This window comes from Triturus cristatus, chromosome 10, assembly GCF_964204655.1.
Source record: "Triturus cristatus chromosome 10, aTriCri1.1, whole genome shotgun sequence".
In the NCBI taxonomy this organism is placed as follows: domain Eukaryota; kingdom Metazoa; phylum Chordata; class Amphibia; order Caudata; family Salamandridae; genus Triturus; species Triturus cristatus.
In genome coordinates, this window is record NC_140593.1 from 802,345,998 (window position 1) to 802,362,532 (window position 16,535).

General features: G+C 48.1%; 1 protein-coding gene across 1 annotated transcript in view; it reads left to right on the forward strand.

Annotated features, from left to right (window-relative positions):
• Positions 1–263: 263 nt before the first annotated feature.
• Positions 264–16,535, forward strand: part of LOC146790029 (uncharacterized) — a 205,528-nt gene continuing 189,256 nt past the window's right edge. Inside the window, exons 1-2 of the mRNA XM_085630161.1 lie at positions 264–574; positions 8,415–8,534. The gene's annotated coding sequence lies outside the window, so the exon portion shown is untranslated. The remainder of the gene's footprint in view (positions 575–8,414; positions 8,535–16,535) is intronic.

Here is a 16,535-nt window from a genome sequence, read left to right on the forward strand (position 1 = left end):
GCTATAACAAACTAAACATGCTTTTGAAAAACTTGCTCGTATTTTTGCTTATAGGTAGCGGTATCTGAAAATATTTGTATCAGCCTTCACTCGTTTCCTATAGAAACAACCTTCCAAGGTGGCTGCTCTATTTTTCATAATTCCTTGCACCGCTTCATGGCGCGAGCCACTCCTTGACAACGACGTTGCATACGTTTATCACGTGACTTGGGCAGCTCCTAAACCAATAAACTCAGGGTATCGGGGGTTTCCTTAGTAGAGTAACATATTGGGCTCTGCGCGCAGAAGGATTATTATTAAACTAATTCGGAACTTTAGAGAGACTGTCGCGCGCAGAAGGAGTATTAACTAGTTAGGAACTTTAGAGAGACTTTCTGATGAGGGCAGCACCTGGAACATAGGTAGGGTGACCAAGTGTCCCGGGTTTCAACAGTTGTCCCGTCAGATTTCGGTATATTTGGCTCATGTCCCTGTTTTTTGAGAGGGTAAACTGAACACAGTAAGAGGCACTTTTTAGGTGTTCCAAAGCAGGGCTAGGTGGTAGCTGTTACGAGTAAGCAATTTAGTTAAACAGGTATGATGCTGGTTTTAAAAATTACAGTTTATTTATTTTCTTAGTGCTTCTTCTGTGTTTTTATGTTGATGAGCGTTGTCACACTTTGTTGATGTAAAACGATATACCTTACTCTATTTTTGTGAACTGTCCCGGTTTTTGGGTTGCACGATCAGGTCACCCTACCACAGGGCGGAGGGAGGGATTGCGCCTTTCGTCGGGGCTGTTGCAGAGCCCGTTTGGCAAGGAGAGGCGTGTGTGATACAGCAGGAGGATCTTATTTGGGGTATTTAGGCAGGGGCCAACTAGACTCGAACTTCGGGAGGGGGGGGGGGGGTTGCTAACACTCCCAGCCAGGGCTGGCCCTAGCACTGGTCACACACAGTGCAACAGTCATTTTTGGCTCCCCTCCCCTATTTCCTCCTCCATTCATTTCCTCACTACACCGACATTGCACCTCATCTCTCTAAAGGACATTTCTGACAAAAATTACATTTTTTAAATAGTGCTCCTCATAGTTTGCTCACACTCAATTCTGTGATCTGCATGGTACGCATTCTTTGTAGTAGGCACATTAACCCTCTGCGCTGTGTGGGTGTAGGGAGTGCCCATGTAAGTGCACAGTGAGCAATGCGACAATGTGAGAGTAGGGTAAGAGGAGTGACTGCAGGTTTAGTGAGGTGACCATATGAATTTGGGTGCGGATGTAAGTGCAGAGTGGGACAAATGAATGCATGGTTAGTGATATGCTTGTTTGAGTGAGATTGCAGATTAGCAGTGAGAGGGACAAGTGAATGAAGTGTCACATGAGTGCAGGGTGAGTAGTTTGCTCGTGTGACTGCAGGGTGAGGTACAGGGTGAACAGAGTGAGTGCAGAGTGACCACTGTGAGTTCAGGGTGAGCGGGTGATCGGTGTGAGTGCAGGGTGATCAGTGTGAGTGCATTGTGATCAGTGTGAGTGCATTGTGATCGCTGTGAGCTCAGGGTGAACGTGAAAGTGAAAGGCGAGAAGGAGGAGTGAGTTGTCTGAATGCAGGGTGCATTGCCAGACCCTTGTAGATACTCAGCATGTTCTTGACGGCGACATAGGGTTTCAGATATAAGTTAAAGTATTGTTATTATGGCATTCATCAGAGATCGAGGGTGGAGGAAATAATTGTGTGCTGATCCTGCAACAAACTTCCAGTCTTATGATTAGGGTTGCCAGCTCATTATTTTGATGTCCCAGACGGTACGAAAATAAGCTGTCACCTAAAGCTGTTTTTTCAGCACTTGTTTGTGCATACTTCGAACAGCAAATAGAAATAGAAAGTACTTTTAATTGCGTTCTAGGGCTGCCTGAACGTTCCATGACTGATAATTAAAGGGAACAAAGACAGAAAAGTCACATTACAAATAAATACATACTTTGTTTTTATTTATAATGCTATTTAGTGTCAAGACGAGGTCTCTGCAGGCTCTTTAAATGACAAATGGCTATCATTTTCCTTTTAGCAACCCTACTTTATCTCCCTTTTCATGAAATGCATTCTCACACTTCAGCTGTAAATGTAAAATGCAAATGTAAGGAATAGGCAAAGTGGGGGCCAAGGGGGTACTGGAACCAGAAAAAAAACTAAGCCTTGATAACCTGTTTACAGAGGTATGTAAATATGCAAATGGTCCTTTAAAAACATGTGAAAAACTCAGGTGTGCCAGAGATAAGACTCCAGACACTGCCCAGCTGATCTCACAGCAGCTAGAGCTGAGACACACGACGGGGAGAGGATCGGGGGCTGGAGCCCTTTTATCCCTATGGGTATTTAGGGCCATTTATTTGGGTAATATGGCAGGGTAGGGGTGCTGCTCTAGCAAACACTTAAACGGAGAGGTTTTTTGTTGTTGCAGATTTATACAGCTCAAACTTGACCCGAAGGTATTGGAGCACCTTACATGAGCACCAGTTATGTTACACAAGGACACATTCATTTCTTGGTAGGCACGGGGATATTAAGTGATTTGCCCAAAATTATGGACCACCCCCATATTATAATAAAGTGTGTGGGGGGGGGCGGTTATCATTGTTCCTTTCTTTTGAATGCTGGGCTGCTGCAAGTTAAAGTAGAAGAGATGCAAAGCAGGCTTTTGTTTTCATTTTCTAGGATTACTCCTTGAGATTTCAGGGTGGGGATAGCTGCTGATCTCTCTTAAAGTTTGTTTTAAGTGGACGTCTTACCTGGTAATGCTTATTCTACCTGCCTTTCCTTCGGGATCACTACGGCGCATAGAAGGTGAAGCCTCTACAGACCAACTACGTTCCTTTACCAAAATGACCACTGGGTAAAGGGACTGTCAAATCGATTTGTGGACTAAATCTTTGCCTGAACTGGCATCTCCCTTTAAAGACAAAGACAAAAACGTCCAACTCCAAACTTGAATTACAACTCCATGCTAAAGGTGCAAAGTCTTTAATATGACCACAACAATTTCCTTAATTGTTTCAAGGAATTGTCTTCAACCTAATTTCTTTGCCTGGGTCTGATCCACTTGACTACCAGGTATAAATCAATCAAATCCCATCAGCTAGCTAGAAACAAGTAAAATTAACTTTACTTTTCAACAGAAGTCCTCCACTCTTTAAAGAAATCTGTAAAGCAAATCTACAGTAATACATCACTAGCATTTCTGCGCTCCAATGGCAGGACCAGCTTATCAGAATGGGCTCCCAATGTTTCAAGGTGATTGTATTTGGACCCTTTCACTATGCTTCTTCCCTGGCCCTGTGGATTTCAGCAATGACATATGGGTTAAACTGAATTATCTAAAGACTGGGAATAAACAATCAGATATTGACAGTGTAAGAAAGTGAATTAATAATATAAATTGAGTGTAGTCCACCACAAGTAATAAAGTCACTAACCTGTTAGATCCAGGCAAAGGTTTCAATAATTTAAACTTGAACTTAGCTCCTGGTAGATGTGGCACAGAGCAAACAGGCTTAACTTAGACAAAATGTTTAAAGCATTTAGAAGTTCCAAAACAGTTTAGAAGTCAAAAACAGCACAATAAAAATCCCCATCCAATTTAGAAAAATAGAGTAAAATTTAATTAACAAATTACATAAAAATGACAAAAATCCAATACGGGAACCGGAGATATGGTTCTTTTTGTTTTAGAGATTTAAAGCAAAAAGGGCCTTAAAAAAGTAAAGTGCCAATCAGTAGCCTCTGCTTTCTGTTGGCCGAGACCTAGTTGCGATTTTAGGTCAACCGAAATAGAGTGCGTGCCAGGTACTCCAAGCAGGTTCATCCCAGTCAAAGATTTAAGCTTAGGGCTTATTCCCTGAATTGGAAATTAAAAGCATTCAGCAGGGCAAAGCTGCAGAAGGTATCCAAGTGTAGTCCTCTCGAAGCAAGAGCAGTTTGATGAGTTTCCACTGAAGCCTTTGGTTTGGCAGAAAAAGTTTAAATTTCTCACCCAGGGGAGGCCTCATTATCCAGATACTTTTCACCCTTTAGCCTGAGACGATGTCTACATTTGGGTATAGTCTCTTTCTCAGAGCTCAGAATCCTCCAGCAGGACAAGACTGCAGGGTGTATCCAACTATGAGCTCCTCAAGGTTGGATTCCTTCTCACCGAGGGCCTGCTGAAATGGATTGGCTGCTGCGGAGACTCTCCAAGTGGGAGAAACCTGTTTCTTAAGTCCAGTGAAGTAGTGCTTTGGCCGGTTTGGCTCAAGTGGTTGGTCATGGTCCTCCGGCAGCTGGAAGTCTGCCTTTTTCTATGTCCCACAGCTGTTCAGATATTGTGTGAAAAGTCTTGTTAGACACATCCAGTGGTCCCAGGATCTTAGGGATAGCAATTTGGGGTCAGGACTCACACCAACAGGTTGCAGGCCAGGCCCAGTTGCAACTAGTCAGGTGGGTCCTTCAGAAAAAAGACACTTGCAGCTTGTGTCCCTGTAGCTACTCTCAGGAGGTCAACCAGCTGACCCTTGGAGTCCAATTCGTTGTCCTGGTTACAAGTAGAGTCAGCACTTCATGACTTCTCAAAGGTCTCAAACAGCAGTTGCTGTCCTTTTGTTCTTCCACAGGCCCAGGGAGTGTTCTGGGGATCTTTGTGTGTGGTGCTAGCTTTGTAAGTTTCCTGCACCAGTGGGTGTAGTGACTCCTGGACACTCACTAACCAATGGGGAAAAAGTCCCAAGAGCAACCCTCCCAATTCTTTCAGTATATCCTGTTTGCCTTACTGCAAACAATTCCACATTCCACAATTCTAGCGAAATCCAAGATGGCACAGGCATTCTGCCTCCAAAGGAAGCCTGTAGGTCAGCAGGGGGTGTGTTTTGGGTAATGAGCAGTTACCGCCCTTACTACCAAATATGGGTCGTAAACAGCGTTTACCGCGCATGCGTAACAACACATGCCATAGCAACGCGGTTGTTACAACGACTGCGTTATTATTTCGCATACCGTTACAGCGCAAGTCCGAATAACGACTTGTGTTGGGGGGCAGAAGGTGTTGGATTTAAAATCCAACACCTTCCCTAGTGTCCGCACAGACTGGAGTTGGAATAGTAAATTATACTATTCCAACATCCAGCGCCCCCTAACGCAAGTCGTTGTTATGACTTGCGTTGTAACGGTATGCGAAATAACGCGGTCGTTTTAACAACCACGTTGTTATGGCATGTGTTGTAAACGCATGCGAAAAAACATCAAATATTCGCATTCTGCCTCTAAAGGAAGCCTGTAGGTCAGCAGGGAGGGTGTTTTGGGTAATGAGCAGTTACCGCCCTAACTCCCAAAAATGGGTCAGGACCAGCAGCCCTTCAACTGGGTTGGAGACTAACCAACTGGCTACCCTGGTCCTAAAGAACAGAGGATGTGTTTTCCTTGGGTCTCCCTATGCTCTATGAATGAGCAGCCTTCACCTCTGTTCCTTAAGTTTACCCCCAAAAAATATTACGAAAGAACTATCTGTCCACCTAGTTCAGGGACATAGGACCTTGTATCTAAAGGGAATTGTGATAATGCAGGTATTAAGGAAGTGAGGTTGTGTGTCACTAATTAACTATTGCTCATGCTCCTTGTCTGGGGTGAGTGTTCGAGGATAGCAGGCTTACCCTAGAAAAGTAGCCACAAGCATCTGAGTAATACACAGCTCACTAATAACAGTGTGCATGTACAAGGAGTGCGAATGCTAGAGTGACTGCCAGGCAAAACAATACCATCCGTGCTGTGGAGATACAATGTATTGTCTAGTTAAATGGTTCAAAGATCATTAAGACACACATTATACATGTATGGAGAGTAGGGGATAGAAGACAACATCCAATGTATTCACAAAGTTAATGTGTAAATTCTCATAAAATGAAAAGAGAAAAAAAATCTATTGGGTGGAATTTTGCACCACATATCTTCCTTTATTCAGCATATAATTAAGAGGCAGCCATCCATGGTCTCAGGCATATCTGAGCTAATTGTGATGTTTTACAGTTGACCTTCTCACTAGCTCAAGAGCACTGAATCCCCACTAGGCGCTTGCCTATATGAGCACCTTGTCAAAAGTGATCTGTTTTGTATATAATGTTAATTCCAACGTGACTATTTGAATGTGTTACAACTGATAATTTTCCTAAGCATAGAACTTTTTAGTTTGCTTTCTATTTTTAATAAGAATATTGTCGTTGTGGAGGTTGTTGCACTCTCCTACTCTATGGAAAGGTACTCTAAAGAGAAGTAAGGTATTTCAGATTTGTCCATTGGAACAATTGTTTTATATAACATCTTGGCTCTTGGAGCAGCTTTCACACATCAGTAAGGTCAAGCAGTGGCCGAGATGCGGCTATTAGGCTAATGCAAATTAGGCTCCTGGAGTTTCAAGATGGAAAAATTTTACTTTCTAAGTTTTGCTTTTCCTGAGTATTTATTAATAATCTCACTTGTATAAAAATCTGTAAAATAGGCAGTCAATGACTTTCCTAGCCGTTTCTTGTCAAAGGTTACAGATTTAAGTTTATAATATGTACTTTGATATCTTCTAGGATCCAGCTAGAATCCTGCCAATTAAAAGAGCTTTAGGGGGCTTGTCACTAAAGGATCATCCCGTTTTTTCCTTTTACTCATGTTCCACTTTTAAATATCAGCTACCATACCTTGTGGATATCAAGGTGTACTTGGGGTGACCTATTAATATGTAAAAACAGGGTTTCCTGTCTGTCTAAAAGGTTATTTTGACAGGTCTGACAATGGATCTTTAGGCTCCTCCAGCCAAGCTACACTCTGTAGGGTTGGAGCCATGATTTACAGGCCAGACCTGTGGATTCCACCATTGGTGCGGCAGTCCACGGGTCACATTTAACTTCCAGACCTCGGTTCAGTTTCTACACGTGTACTTATAGGCAAGTAAAATATGTCAGTGAGGGGTTAGCCATTTCTAACATGTTTTAGGGGTCCGAACATATACACTGGGCACTAGGTGGAAGTGTCCCAGCGTGTAGAGTTTAACAACTAGCAATATAATTCAGGAACAAATGGGGGTGACCATACAAAAAGGGGCCTGGCCATTCACAAACGGGCATTTTCTCTCACGGGATATATCCAACAGCAGATATGAAAAACGCCAACATTATGAATAGAAGGAATATGTAAATGTTTAGTATTGTGGTCACCATGCTCCCAATCTTGTAATCAGGAGCTGGTTACAAATGCATAATAATAATTTATTTGTGTACGTGAACAATATGCTTTTACATACCTTGTTCTATCTGTTGAAGTTCCATCCAAGAGTTTTTAGCTCCCAATACGCAGCTTCCCTCTTATAGCATGGGTGCACAGTGTGGTGGCCTAGCCTCTATACAATATAATGGCTTATTTACTAGCAAGTGTTTGAAGACTCATTCAAAATAAATGTATCTGTCCAGCTATCTTGATATTGTTTAACAAACATATTTGAAATGGTTCTTAGGTGTTCTCCTTTGTCTACCTGAATGTTGATGGAATTCTGTAGACAAATCAAGATCCACTTTCAAAAACACTCAACAAAATCAAAAGAGGACCATTAGATTGATGGTGTGCCAGTTTGAATGCCTGATGTAATCTAGGTACGTAAAATTGGATTCTGGAAGGTGTCACCCTTACATCAAGAAGGTTTTAGAATTTACCCTGTGTCCAGCATCTCTTAGTAGGCTGTAGCTTCGGTTATCAATCAAAAGAATACTTGTCATCAATATTCACAATTAGGACACTAAAACAACAGCTCTTACTGATCATTTCTGGCGAAAAATAATAGACAGCAATTTGCAGTTTGTCCTGCAGAAAAAAGGGCCTGGTATCAGATCACAATGGAAGAGTGTAGTTAGCTTTGATAAGGAATTTCATAGAAACAGAAGAATATTTTATTAAGCCTGCTAGGAAAAAAATATGTCAACACAGATACATTATTAAAGAAGAGACACTGAAATAAATATAGTCTGTTGTGCTCCAACATGCACCAAAGGGATCAATTAATCCAGTAAGGCCCTGGTGCCCAGGGGAATCAGTGCTAGAGGAGGTTTTCCATTTCAAGAAATAGCATACTATCTATCACTTAAACGAATATCTCTGGCATGTTGTGTATGCCATAAAGTTGAGGGGTTACTTGAGTCAAGACCACAGATGTTTTTTTCATGTTCTTCAATTTGTTTCTTCATTAAAGGGCATCAAAGATTGTATGTTATTAAAGCACTTGTATTCCGTCTTGCTGAATGGAGAGCAATGATTCAGTTATGGCCTCATTTCTGAACATACTTTAGTTTTTCAGACCCTGCTTTCTCTTCCACTTGCTATGATTCTGGTGTATTTGATTTTTTCCAAATTTGTTTTCTTTTTTCTTACCCTAGTCTACAACTCCTACGGGCATCAATATTTGATCTAAAGGAATAATAACAAGCCTTTACAATTATTTGTACAATCTGATCAAAGACAGGATGGAATTAAACCTGGAGCAGAAGAGTCATCAGGTATGATTTACACATTTGAATGGCTTTAGATATACCAGGTTTCCGTGATCATTGTTTTAAAGACCATCTTTGTATCTTCTATATATTGTCTCCAATGCTTATGCTATTTTTCTCATTGCCAAAAGGACTTTGAAGATTTTATAACTGTTGGCAAACGAAAGAACATGAATGTGTGTGGCTACAGTGACTCATTTTGTAAACCTAGTAGTTTTAGATTAATTTACTCACCCAAAGACTATCAAAGTGTGGTGAGGTCTAAGGTGCTGATAACATGGCAATGCCTTTACTGGAGTATTGGACCTCCGGTGATAGGTCTTTCCTATTCCAGGAGTCTAGATGAAATCCCCAGTGTAACTGGGTTCCAGGAAAGTGCCTTGAGCTGCAGGCATGGGGTGGTACCAAGCCACATGGGAGCAAGCGTCTCCACATGGAGAAAACTGGAAGGACAATGGGTGAGAATTCCCCCGCCCCTATTGGAAGAAGACCAGTCAGTAAGTGCATGTATAGTGAGGCCCAGTGCTGTACCTACATTCTGAGAGAATCACAATATCCAAGTTACAAGTTAAAGCGATAATGCCCTGAAAGGGGAATAAACATTTGTCCCAAAGAGCTGAAGGAGCTATTTTCACACTCCAGGCTACTTCCTTGTTGATCTCTCGGGATAAAACCCAGGACTAAGTAGAATCTGAATATACTCACCTCAGACATGGCGAGCGCTTGAGTATGCCAACTTTACAAGATCTGCATGGGACCTCAAGTCTGATTGAAAAGAATATGTGGTCCCAGGAAGAGGCATTTGAAACCACCAAAGATCATATGGCCATGGGGCGTGGCCACGCCAGCGGCTAAGATGGCCGCTTGGTGTTGAAGCTCCGTCGGCTGTCCCAGCTTCCCTGCGTTATCCTCGGTGCTCGCTGTAGCAATCGCCCCGTAATTGACAGCGCTGGAGCGCTGAGCATGATCTGAACACGGCGGGCTGACTCTGTGACAGAGAGGTGCCTCCGACATCAATATACGACACTAGGCGGATGGAGGTGCGGAGAGAATAATTGCAAGGACCAGAGCCTTACACACACGGGCAGGCCGGAGGACGACGAAGCGTGAGGAGGGTGATGGAGATGCGCGAGGGCCCGTTGCTGCGATGAGTGAGCCGGGCGTGAGGTGGCAGCGGTGAATGCCCCCCCTACTTCGCCATCAGCTCAGCTAGTGTGCGGCTGTGTGACGCTGCGCCCGATACTCGGTGCGCGTGCCCGCCATTTTCCTGAGGCCACGCGGGGACAGGGCCTGCTGTGTGCCTGGGAAGCACCCATCCGGACGCGGGTGGGCATGGAGAGCAGGGGCAGGGGCAAGCCGGTGTTGGCCCTCCACGTGCTGCGCCCGGCTGCCCAGTGACGCGGTACCTTCTCTCTTCTGCCCAGCTATTGCACGGACTGAGAGACTTCCGCCCACCACCTGGCTCCTAACGTCCCATGAGGCCCACTCGCTCCTGCCGCTGTTCTTCACCGCCTTACAGCATAGGACCACATTCCATCCTGCTTCTAGGCCCCCGCTTAAACATCTATGCCTGGCTCGCCTTATATCACTGACCTCCTGCGCGCCGACCCAGGGGGCCTCCTTTTTCTTCAGCATAGCGGCCTGAGCCGGGTCACTGCCCCACATACGGATTCCAGGCCTACGCATCAGCTTGCTGGGGGCGAGGACCTGAACCCCAGATCCCATCAACACATGTGCTGCGGCTCCGCGGCATGGGCAGCAAAGACCCCAAACAGAAGACCCTCCCCTTCGAAAAGCTAACAGATAAGGCTGTTGAGGAAAGCTCCAGCATGGCGGAGTGCGCACAGGGTGTGGATCATGCGGACGACCTCCCCGCCTTGTCCACGTCAATGATGCAGGAGAGCAGAGCTGGCTTCAAAGCACTAGACGGGCGGTTTGACACGCTGGACAAGAGTCTGGCTAACCTGGGAGCCAAAATGCAAGTACATAACAGACGCCTGAATGTGGCTGAGGCTCGCATTTCGGATATTGAGGATGGTACTGCTCAGTTCCTAAAACGATTGGAGTGCGTCGAGCGCATCCTCAAAGAGGTGGCAATCAAGAATGAAGACCTTGAAGCGCGCAGTAGGCGCAATAACATCCGCATCCTGGGAGTACCAGAGACCACCGCCACTGGCCGAATGGACCTATTTGTCGAGACTCTATTGTCTGACCTGTTTGGTAAGGAGTCCTTCACCCCCGGGTTCGTAATAGAGCGCTCACACCGGTCCTTGGGGCCTCTGCCTAATCCTGGTAGCCCCCCTAGACCCATTATTGCACGTATTATGAACTTTTGAGACCGCAGCACTGCACTGTGCCTCGCAAGGGAGCATGGGGACACCACATGGCGGGCCTCTAAGCTATCCTTTTACCCGGACTTCACTGTTATGGTGCAAGATGCCTGCTGTAAATATAATGGGGTCAAGGCCACCCTCAGAAACCTGGGTTTAAAATATGGAATTATGTACCCCGCCAGCTTGAGGGTTGATGTGGGTGGCCGGGCTTGCATTTTTGACACCCCTAACGAGGTACAGGAATTTTGTCATGCGTACAAACAAAATAAAAATCGGACGGAGGCAGGTGGGGGGGACCCTCCTCCCCACCCCCCCACAGCAGCTTGGATGCAAGTGTTGAACTCTTTTGTGGCACTGGTTAACTCTGCTGCATTGGTCCTTCTTCATTATTGCAAGACTGCACGGGGATAATGTCCTTCATACTTTTGCAATGTTTCAAATAGTTGGCCGACTGACGTGGCGTTGCCACCCCTCACGGTGTATACCTTGGGTTTCTTCTTTATCTTACGGATGTACCGTTCTAGGGGTTTCTCACTTCAGTGTAAAGTCAATTGGTACTTCACGTTCTGCTTTTTGGTATGTAACTGCCTCGCTTTGGTTGTAGTGAGGTTGGGTGGGAGTTGGGGGGACACTTATTGCTTATAGTTGTTTGCAGAAATGTTCACTGTCGCAGTTTTTCTCTATTTTCGGCTGCTTGATTACGACATGCTTGACACGTACACCTGATGGCACAGCAGGGTAATGTTGATGGTCCCACTGGTTTGTTCTTGATGTCCTGGAATGTCAGGGGTCCATTATGACAATCGCAAGAGAAGGCAGGTTGTTCATTAGATACTTAGACACAACGTGGACATTGCTTATTTGCAGGACACGCATCCACCCAAATCAGACTCGGCCCGCTTCGCTGCTAGCTGGGGAGCACACAGGTATTTTGCCAATTACAGCAATTACGCCAGGGGCACGGCCATCCTTACCCATAAAAGCGTCCCGTTCAGCCTTAGCTCCGTGATGGGGAACAGTGAGGGCAGATAGACCATGGTCATGAGGTCACTCATGGGGCACAGCTCTACATTTGTATGTGTCTATGGCCCGAACACTGATTCCCCCGACTTTTTTAATTCATTACATGCCCAGTTGGTAAGGTTAGAGCCCAGTTTGCTCTTGGTAGGGGGAGATTTCAACTTGCTCCTTAACCCCAGATTGGACAGCACCGCCACATCTCCAGACACAAAACCACGAGCACACCACGCTCTTTTAGATCTTTGTGAGCAGCTATCGCTTCTAGACATTTGGCGCCTGCTCAGTCCCGTCCTCACAGACTACACACATTCAATCAATCAATCAATCACGACATTTGTAGAGCGCGATACTCACACGTACGGGTCTCAAGGCGCAAGGGGGGTGGGGGGGAAGCAGCTACTAGTCGAACAGCCAGGTCCTGAGGAGTCTCCTGAAGGTCAGCAGGTCCTGGGTCTGCCGCAGGTGCGCGTGGAGGGTGTTCCACGTCTTGGCGGCGAGGTGGGAGAACGATCTGCCGCCGGTGGTCGTTCGGCAGATGCGTGGGACAAGGGCGAGGTCTGTGGAGCAAAGATGGCGGTTCGGGGTGTAGAAGGACAGCCGTTCGTTGAGGTATGCTGGTCCGGCGTTGTGGAGTGCTTTGAGTACGTGGGTGAGGAGCTTGAGGGTGATCCTCTTGTTGACCGGGAGCCAGTGCAGGTCTCTCAGGTGGGTGGTGATGTGGCTGTGGCGGGGGAGTCCGAGGATGAGGCGTGCGGAGGCGTTTTGTATGCATTGGAGTCTCTTCTGGAGTGTGGCCGTGGTTCCGGCGTAGAGTGCGTTGCCGTAATCCAGCTTGCTGCTGACGAGTGCTTGGGTGACCGTCCTTCTGGTTTCAGTGGGGATTCATCTGTAGATCTTTCGGAGCATGCGGAGGGTGTTGAAGCAGGAGGAGGAAACAGCGTTAACTTGCCGGGTCATAGAGAGCGTGGAGTCCAGGATGAACCCCAGGTTGCGTGCGTGGTTCGTGGGTGTCGGGGCGGCTCCCAGCGAGGCCGGCCACCAGGAGTCGTCCCATGCGGAGGGGGTCGATCCGAGGATGAGGACCTCTGTCTTGTCCGAGTTCAGCTTCAGCCGGCTAGTCTGCAACGGCCTTCATTCCCCCGTGGAGGTTGGATTTGGCGGTGGCCGGGTCCTTGGTGAGGGAGAGGATCAGCTGGGTGTCATTGGCATAGGAGACGATATTGAGGTGGTGTTCTCAGACGATGTTGGCGAGCGGTGCCATGTAGTTATTGAAAAGGGTCGAGCTGAGGGATGAGCCTTGGGGTACGCCGCAGATGATCGTGGACGCTTCGGATCGGAAAGGGGGGAGGCGGACTCTCTGGGTTCTGCCGGTGAGGAAGGAGGTGATCCAGTCCAGGGTTTTGTCACGGATCCTTGCGTAGCGGAGGCGTGTGCGCAGGGTGTGGTGGCAGACGGTGTTGAAGGCGGGCGAGAGGTCCAGGAGGATGAAGGCCGCTGATTCATCGTTGTCGAGTATGGCTCTGATGTCTTCAGTGGCGGCAATGAGGGTGGTTTCGGTGCTGTGGTTGCTGCGGAATCCGGATTGGGAGGAGTCCAGGTTGTTGTTCTCCTCCAGGAAGCGGGTCAGTTGTCTGTTGGCGGTCTTCTCAATGACTTTCACCGCGAGCAGGGAGATGGGCCAGAAATTCTTGAGGTCCTTTGGGTCTGCCTTGGGTTTTTTGAGTAGGGCATTGACCTCATCTCGGCGTGTTTCCAGCTTTCCGGGAAGGTGGCAGTCTCGAAGGAGCTGTTGATGATTTTTTGGAGTTGGGGTGCGATGATGGAGCTAGCCTTGTTGAAGATGTGATGGGGGCAGGGGTCGGAGGGTGAGCCGGAGTGGATGGTGTTCATGATCTTCATAGTGTCTTTGTCCTTGATGTGGTTCCAGGAGAGCAGGAGGTTGGAATGTTTGGTGGGTGTTGAGTCGGGGGTGTCGGCGTCTGTTGTAGGTGTATGGGTGTCGAAGCTGCTGTGGATGTCTGCGATCTTGCGGAGGAAGAAGGAGGCCAGGGAGTCGCAGAGTTCTTGTGACGTTGGGATGTCGTTGGAGCTGGAGCTGGGGGAGGCGAGTTCTTTCACGATGTTGAAGAGCTCTTTGCTGTTGTGTTCGTTGGTGTCGATGCGTTCCTGCAAGGAGGCTCTTTTGGCGGATGGGATGAGTTGGTGGTGGTTGCGTCTAGCGTTTGTGAGGGCGGTGTGGTTGTCTGGTGTCTGGTCGATGCGCCTCTGCTTCTCGTGTCTTCGGCAGGTGTGCTTGGAGTTCTGGAGGTCGGCGTTGAATCAGATGGCTCTTGTGTTGGTGCGCCTGTTGTAAGGATTCCTGACCGGAGCGAGGGTGTTGGCGCAGTCGCCGAGCCATTGTCTGAAGTCGTGGGCTGCTGCATTGGTCTCGGAGGGCTCCGGTGGGAGGTTTCGGGTGAGTGTGGTGATGAGCTGGTCTTCGGTGACTTTATTCCAGCTGCGATGTGGGATCCGTTGCGGTTGGTTGTGCGCGATGTGTTTCTCAAAGGAAAAATGGACGCAGTGGTGGTTGGTCCAGTGGAGTTTGGTGGTGTGGCTGAAGGTGACGTGGTCGCTGGCGAAGAAGATGGGGTTGAGCGTGTGACCGGCAGAGTGGGTGGGTGTCGTGACGATCTGGTTGTGGTGTTACTGTCGTTGGTATTCTCGAGGTTCAGGTCTCCGAGGACGATGTAGTCTGTGGAGGCGAGGGCATGCGTGCTGATGAGGTTGGCGATTGAATTGCTGAATTGTGGACGGGGGCCCGATGGTCGGTAGACGAGGGTTCCTCTGAGGGTGGTGTTGTGATTGACGTGGATCTGGAAGTGTAGGTGTTTGGCCATGCCGAGGGTGTCTTCGGTGTTGGTTGAGACTCTGATGGTATTCCTGTCAATGATGGCGATTCCTCCTCCTGGTTTGTTGTTACGATCCCTGCGGGTGATCTTGTAGCCGTCCGGGATGGCTATGGCTATGTCAGGCGCCGAGGAGTTGTTCATCCAGGTCTCCATCAGGAAGGCGACGTCTGGGCCGGAGGAGTCGAGCAGGTCCCAGAGTTCGACGGCATGTTTGTGGACTGAGTGTTGAGTAGTATGCAGCTAAGTTTGTTGTGGTCGGCAGCTGTGTGATGGGCAGGACGTGGTGTGCGCTGGATGGTGTAATTGCAGTTTCGACAGGTGAAAGGTCCGTGGGTGAGCTTCGGGCTAGCCTGGAAGCAGGTGGAGAGTCGGCCGGCGTTGAGCTTGTGGAGGGTGTGGGCATCGTAGCGGTATCGGGTGTTGTGGCGGGGGCCAGGGGGTCTTGCGCTGGGCACGATCGAGGCGCGGACGGGCTTGCCTTTGGCACGCCAGTGGCGCGCCCGCTGCACGACCGCACAGAGGTCGCTATAAGAGCGGGAAGTGGGGCAGGAGCAGGTAGGGGGCCGGAGCGGGCTAGATCGGTGGACAGGGCCGCAGGGGCAGCAGCGGCGGTAAAAAACTCGGCCAAAAAAACACAGAATAGTTGCCCAACAGTTACGGGGTACAGAAGAAAGAGGAGGCAAACACAATTACGGGTACAGAAATGAAGGAGGCAAACACAATTACGGGTACAGAAATGAAGGAGGCAAAGACAATTGCGGGGAATAGAAATGAAGGGAAGAGCAGTTACCGCCGGGCGGACTGCTGGCTCGAACCCTGAGCTGGGACACAGGCAGGAGATCGGCGGCTTGGCGAGGCTGCTGGGGAGAGTGCCGGGCTTGAACCAGTGCTCAAGGCTTCACACACATTATTCCGGCCAACACATCACCTGGACTGGAATCGACTGGTTTCCCCTGGCATTTCCGGCTGGTTCAGGTCACTCGTGACACTTCCGAGGACGTATTCTGACCACTCTCCGGTACAGCTTCACCTGAGGGTCCCTCGTCCTGAGGGATTTGAGCGGCAATGGCAGTTCCCGAGTCGTGCCCTCAACGTTGATCTTTTTATTGCAGAAGTGCGCGAAGCCATTGAAGTCTACTTCTTCATTAATACTGGCTCCGTTGATACATGGGCAGTCTTATGGGAGGGTTTCAAAGCATACATCAGGGGCGTCTGCATCACCAAACATGCTGGAGTACTTAAAGAGCTCCGAAACACACTATCACGCATTGAACGCGACCTCGCGGACTTAGGTACCACAATGCCTCACTCGTCAGACCCGGGTACGGCAGGACGACGCTTGGCCCTCCTTGTTGAATTCCGGGAGACTGCGGACCGTAAACTATAGTATTTGGGCAAGTATCAGACCGCCAGGCGGTATGGAGAGGGTTAGTGGCCTGGCAGGGTGCTTGCGCAGATGCTCCGGCCCCCATACAGCAAAGCCTACATCACCAAACTGCGCTCTTCCGCGAATCAGACATCTCCAGCTCAGAGATTCATAACGAATTCTTGGATTATTTCACGGCCCTATACACTACTAAAGTAGGGAGCGAGCCCTCGGCCCAGGAAGCCTATCTGTCTGAGATTGCACTGGTCTATCTCGAAAAAAATATGCGGGACTTCTTAGCAGAGCCTATATCCGAGGCCGATGTCCTCGGAGCTATTGATACCCTCCGCTGCTCATCAGCCCCTGGGTTGGACGGCTTTAGGGGGGACTTTTACAA